Source organism: Atta colombica, unplaced genomic scaffold (assembly GCF_001594045.1).
Source record: "Atta colombica isolate Treedump-2 unplaced genomic scaffold, Acol1.0 scaffold172, whole genome shotgun sequence".
In the NCBI taxonomy this organism is placed as follows: Eukaryota; Metazoa; Arthropoda; class Insecta; order Hymenoptera; family Formicidae; genus Atta; species Atta colombica.
In genome coordinates this window covers 307,995-314,287 of record NW_017259263.1, presented here as the reverse complement: position 1 = coordinate 314,287, position 6,293 = coordinate 307,995, and positions in this window count along the sequence as shown.

The following is a 6,293-nucleotide window of genomic DNA, read 5'->3' as shown; positions in this document are numbered from 1 at the left end:
ATATAAATTACATATATAAAAAAAATCATATATATATAAAGTTAATTTTTGATTTTCGAAATTAAAGATTCGAGTTTCACAAATTTTCATTTATTTATATATCGATATAAACTTTTTACATCTTTTATTTCAATGTTAGATTAAGCGCAATATACATATATAGATGAAAACGTTTTTACGATTAATCTAACATTGAAAGAAAAGATAACAAAATTCAACAAATATTTGATTTCAGAAGGATCATAAGTCGAATTTCCATATAAGAGGTGATGATCGCTTTATTGTTGGTGTTGGTCCACATATAGACACATAAGGGAATTGCATTCTCGTTACGTATGCACAGCGTATGGCCGAGTGTTCGACCCGAGCGTTGTCATTATCATCGCGATTATGCATATTCAGATAAGCAATCAACACCATTGAGGCAGCGGGCAAGGGTCGCACAGTCTGAAACGAGGATTTACTCGAGAACTGCAAATAGAATCATAGAGAAAAGATTCTAAATAATGCCTTTTTTCTTCAAAAAATACTATGTAAAAAGTTTCAATAAAAAAAATAGATAAAACAGATAAAGATAGAACATTACGGGATCTATAAATACGAAAATTTTCAAAAGAAAAAAAAATTATACTTAATATTATATGAATTAAAAAATCGTCTTCGTACTTTTTATATCTTTTTATATCTTCTTTTTAACGACTCTAGTAATTATGAATTCACGTTTAAATTCTTATCTCTTTAGTCCAACGCGACTCTTTCAATTCCTGAAAACGCGTTCTCCAAAAACGACGGCTATAAGAACATTTAATAACCGGGCCAACATTATCCTAGAAATTGCTTGAAGCGGCCGCCTGACGGGAGCCAGCCTCGCAATTTCGTTCTTGGAAGAAGGAGCTACTAAATCCTGAGGAAAAGTGTCCTTGCTGGCGTATCGTCGTCAGTCAGATCGCATAATCGGCGATTTTTTTCTCCGGGACGAGCTGATGTATCGCGTAAGTAGAAAAAGGCCACGAGAAAAGACGAGAAAACGAACGACTGTAGAAGAGAATGAAATATACAGTGTATCTTAGATATTCTTATTAAAGAAAAAAAAAAGAAAATTTTGAAATTTTCAAAACGTGAAATTGGGTGTATTTCCAACAAGAGACAAAGTACAACACAGTGATCATCTCTTTATTTAACTTTGGCAAACAACAAGGATGTAATGATCTAGTGTGTCATACCGTGTTATCTATGTCGCTTATTGGAAGGCACAGATAAGTAGAATGATAGACATAAGAAATAAAAACATATCTTAAAAAAGTATGTTAAGGCGCTCCTGAGTGTGTGTGTGTGTGTGTGTGTGTGTGTGTGTGTGTGTGTGTGTGTGTGTGTGTGTGCGTGTGTGCGTGCGTGCGTGCGTGCGCGCGCGTGTGTATGTGTGTGTGTGCGTGTGTGTGTGTGTATGTGTGTATACAGTTCAGCTATATTGAATCGTGACGTTATAAGCGAAAAAAGTGTCATAAGTGACATATTAATTTTTCTTGCTTGCCATTTGTAAATAAAGAGAATTTGAATGAAATGATGAGATCACTTTAAAACACTTGTAAAAATGGACGAAAACTATCCTTATCTTCCTTGAATTATTAAGTAGTCGCGAAAGGTACGTAAAGTGTGTTCACTAGTTTTTACTTAATGTGCATGCATAGCCTATTTTCACTTCACGAGCCTTTTTCAACTCTTTACTGATCATCAGGGAAGGTAAGGAGAGTCATCGTTCATTTTTGCAAGTATTTTAAAGCGATCTTATCATTTCATTTCATCCAAATTCTCTTTATTTATAAATGGTATGCAAGAAAAATCAACGTGTCATTTCTTGCTTATGATGTCGGTCATAATTCAATAAGGCTGTAAGGAAGTGATTACATATTCAGAAACTTTAACATCAAGATATATACATATCTTTAAATCGATAATTAAAAATAAAAGAATTAACCTTTAGAAATAATGAAATAATGAATATTTCTTATTTAATGTTTTAAAATCATCGAATAAACGAGTTTAAGACGAATGTCTTAAAATCGTTTTCACTCTGCACTTACAGAGGCACTTAATGTTAAAAATAGCAAGACCGTGAAGTAGAAATTCGCTGAAAAATGCGACTAACGCAGGGGGCACGTGATAGCTCGGGCACCCGGTATAATGTTTTAATTTCGCGGAAAATCTGACGATGTAATTTCTGGAATAGGGCGACGCCCGGCAATTGTTTCAACCGGCTTTCACCCCCCGCATTATTCATGAGTCGACCCTTCCTTTTTTCGCCAACAAGAAGAACGACGGTCTTTCTCCAGTTTTGCTGGTTCCTTCTCCTGTGTCTAATCCTTTTTCTTTTCCCTCCGGAGATGATCATTTTTGTGAAACCTTCAGTTCGGACATTATTAGTCCTTGCATTAACCCCAAAGGAGATCAATAATCCTCTTTTTCTTATATAATTTTCAATTCTTTATATGAGATCTGAAAGAATTTAGAATTACAAAGAAAGAAGATTATTGAAAGATAATAGGTATAGTTTACACACATTTTTTGTGATCATAACATCAAGACTAAATTTAATATTTGAAAATAATGGAAATAATCAATTGAATACGAAGCTTTAATATGCGATTTCTCTGTTTGTAAATACTTTCATAAGTGCTCCGCGATTTGTATCAATGTGTATTCCTTTATAAAAGCGTGCACATACAATATTCTAATAAAAGATATATTAATTTACATATTGTTTACAAATGATGCCTTGTATCGCGGCCGCTATACAGTAGGTATGCAAATCCAAATTAGTTGTGAACCAATTTTAATTGCGCTAATTGTCATAATTTCCACGAAATTCTGGTCCACCACTGCGGATGCTGAGCAGTCTCGTACAGTTGTCAGAAATCGCTGTAATTCGGAACGAGTAATACTCGGAGAATAGCATTTCCATCCTCCGTAGAATTCCATAATGGCATATATCACCTCTCATAATTCCCTGGGAAACTTTATGACCCTTTTTCCGCGAGACACAATATAAAACATAAAAATAAATGGACCGATTCATAAATTATAATAAGGAGAAGCATGTTTATGATAATAAAGTAAAATTTATCATAAAAGTAAACTTGTTTCTTAGAATTTTACAATAAATATCGTACATTTTATTATTTATATTTTATCTTGTATAGTAAATACATATTTTATGATAAATACATAAACAACAATTTATAAATCTTTTTCTTACAGCATCGAGCTTATAGCATAAAATTGGTTGCTATTTTCTGATACATTCAATATAATTTTATCGTGTATCGCTAATGTTATATCCTAACTTCTTAGTTCTTATATTTTATTCCTATATATCTCGTCGAATCTTGGAATTCTAAAGAAGGTGAAGAAGCTGCAAAGGATATCGCCTCGAGCTTTCTTTTCCTCTTTCGCATATTTCCATCAGGTAAAGGCTGGATGAGAATCCCGAAGAGACCCATTTGTTCCGTGCACCGCGTACTTAAATCCCTGTTGCACTTGCCAAAGGGTTCCATATTGCGTTTTACTTTGATTGGAAAGCTTTTATTTCCCTGTATTTTCGTCACGTTTCTCTTTCTCGGTTTATAACGAAAGAGAATTTTTAAACGTTAAATCATCATACTATCTTTTTATAAAATTCATTAATTACTTTTACATTATTTTTAATACGTTAAATTCTTATTAATTCTTGTTATAACAAAGGAATATCTCCGATTATTAATTTTGAATACAACATTATCAATACTTCCAAATGGTAAATTAATAACAATGATATTTCTATTGGAGATTTAAACATTTCTGAGTGCAATCAGCATTTACTATTCACGAATAACATGCTAATAGACGTTTACGAACGATCGATCGGTACAGCTTCCTCAGCAGTTGCGACCTCGCCAAGGCATTTCGCAACGCGACAAGTTAAATTAATAAGCCGTACATCGTAATCGAGAGTGCAGGCTTTATTCAGTCGAACGGCGAGAAGACGTCATAGTGCGACGCATGGCTATTGCAATTCCTACCAGAGTCTCGTTAGCGGTGCAGTTAGCAATGTACAGCTTCGTAAACGAGGCGAACCGCAATCCTAAAGTGTTACGATTTCTCCCTTCGAGGAGAGAGCGGGCAAAAGGGTTGACGCGGAAATAACTAGCACGTAGTGAACGCGATTCCTTTTGGTCCTGTCGCCGCAGGATAATCAGTCGAGGAAAGCGTCCTTTTATTATTCGTGTAAACACACATTAGCATACCTTTTCCACACTGATGCATTTTCTTCGATATCATAAACGACGTTCATCAATTTTACGAATTAGAAATAACGAAAAACGAAACAAGAAATTTTATGCAATTTTGTCAAATAATTTTATTAAATTAAATATACTGAATTTTTAATACAAATAATTTCTTATAAAACAATTTTCGAGTGTTTAAAGAAAAAAAAAAGACTGAACATACATATGAGCCTCAAATGCGTCAAATTAAATAAAAATTGTTCATTTATAACATAATATTGGGTTGTCCGGAAAGTTCATGCCGGTTTTGAAGGAAAATTGAAACGCAGAAAATTTAAATTTTTAATTTCATTTATTAAATTTAAATCTTTTGCGGCACGAACTTTCCGGACAACTCAATAATTACTATTACAAGTTCTACTTTCGATTTTATTTCGATACGAAAATCTCATGCATAAAATAAAAGAACTGCATTAAAACTATACATTCAATAAAAATTATTGAAATGTATTGATCTCATAATAAGTAAAAGGAATACAAAGATAGCTGATTTTTCTTAGTTCTTATCCGCCCCCGGCAATCTGATATAGATATTCATTTTATTAAAATTTTTCCATAAAATACCTTGAATACTAATTTTATACATTTTATCTTTAGTATTTTATTAACATTTGTAATTTTATTTTGCAATCGATATTATTTCATAGATGATATAAAAACGTTGAAAAATTATTGAATACAGACACTTTAGAAGATTAAGGATTTGAAATTAAATATTTTTTTCTCAAAAATAAAGGGATAATAACTCATGAAATAATTTTGTTCTTTAGTATTAATATGTTACTATATTTTTACATAATTTCAGATTAATATAATCAGTAAATACTAGAGAAATTAATTAGCATTCATATTTTGGATAATTATCATTTTCAAATATCACCTTGATCAAAAAGTTCCCGGAATTACCAGGTAATGCTCTGAGTCAGCTGATTTGAGTTGTTTTTTTTTTGTTAGGCCACATCTATCATTGACATTCCCAATTTTTATCATAGCTTAACATTTGTAAAAATTACACCGTCTTGAGTAGTACATCTACCTCTTCACGTATTTTCGATTTTTTACAGTTTTAAAAATGAAGTTGAATTTGCAACAACGAGTTTGTATTAAATTTTGCGTTAAAAATGGATCAATGGTGTGAAAACCTTAGAAATGTTGGGAAACTGTTTCGGCAATGATACTCTAAAGAAAACAGCCGTTTATGAGTGGCATGAAAAAACAATTACGGGGAACGCGTTTTAACAGCCGAAAGGAGGTAATGGAAAAATCGAAGACGGCTCTGATGGCTATATTGACAATAGAGTTCCAGAAATGTTTCGAGAGCTGGATCAAGCTCGCTGGCATAAGTGCGTTGCAGTCGATGGGAAGTACTTTGAAGGGGACAAGATCACTTTTGATGAATAAAATTTGTATTTTGAATTTTCTGAATGAATTCCGGGAACTTTTTGATCAATGTAGTACATATTATAAAATATATATACCATATAATTGAAGAAATTAAATTTATATAGTAAATAAAAATTACCTGAAGTTATTGCCATTATAAATTTCAGAAACTTAGCAAACCTTGAACAAAATAAATTCTGTATTAGTTAATTAAGAGCAATATTATCTACCTTATACATTTTGCTAAACTTTATGATATCAGAAGTAGCAAATTGAAATATCATAGCTAATCACAGCACTAATTAGCATTCATAGATCTTGGTGATAGTAAATAGCATCATTTAATTTAAAATATAATTTAAAATTTAAGGTGATATGAAAAAATATAAAATAAAAGAATTATATTAAGACCTTCAATCAAAAAAATTATTGGAATGTATTGATTTCATAATAAGCAATAAAAAGAATATATAGAGTTTTGATTTTTTATTTCTCATCCGTCCCCTTAAAAAAACAATCAAAAAAGTACTTTAGAGATTCATCTTTTTTATTAAAATTTTTCCATGAAAATAATATTTTAATTTTATA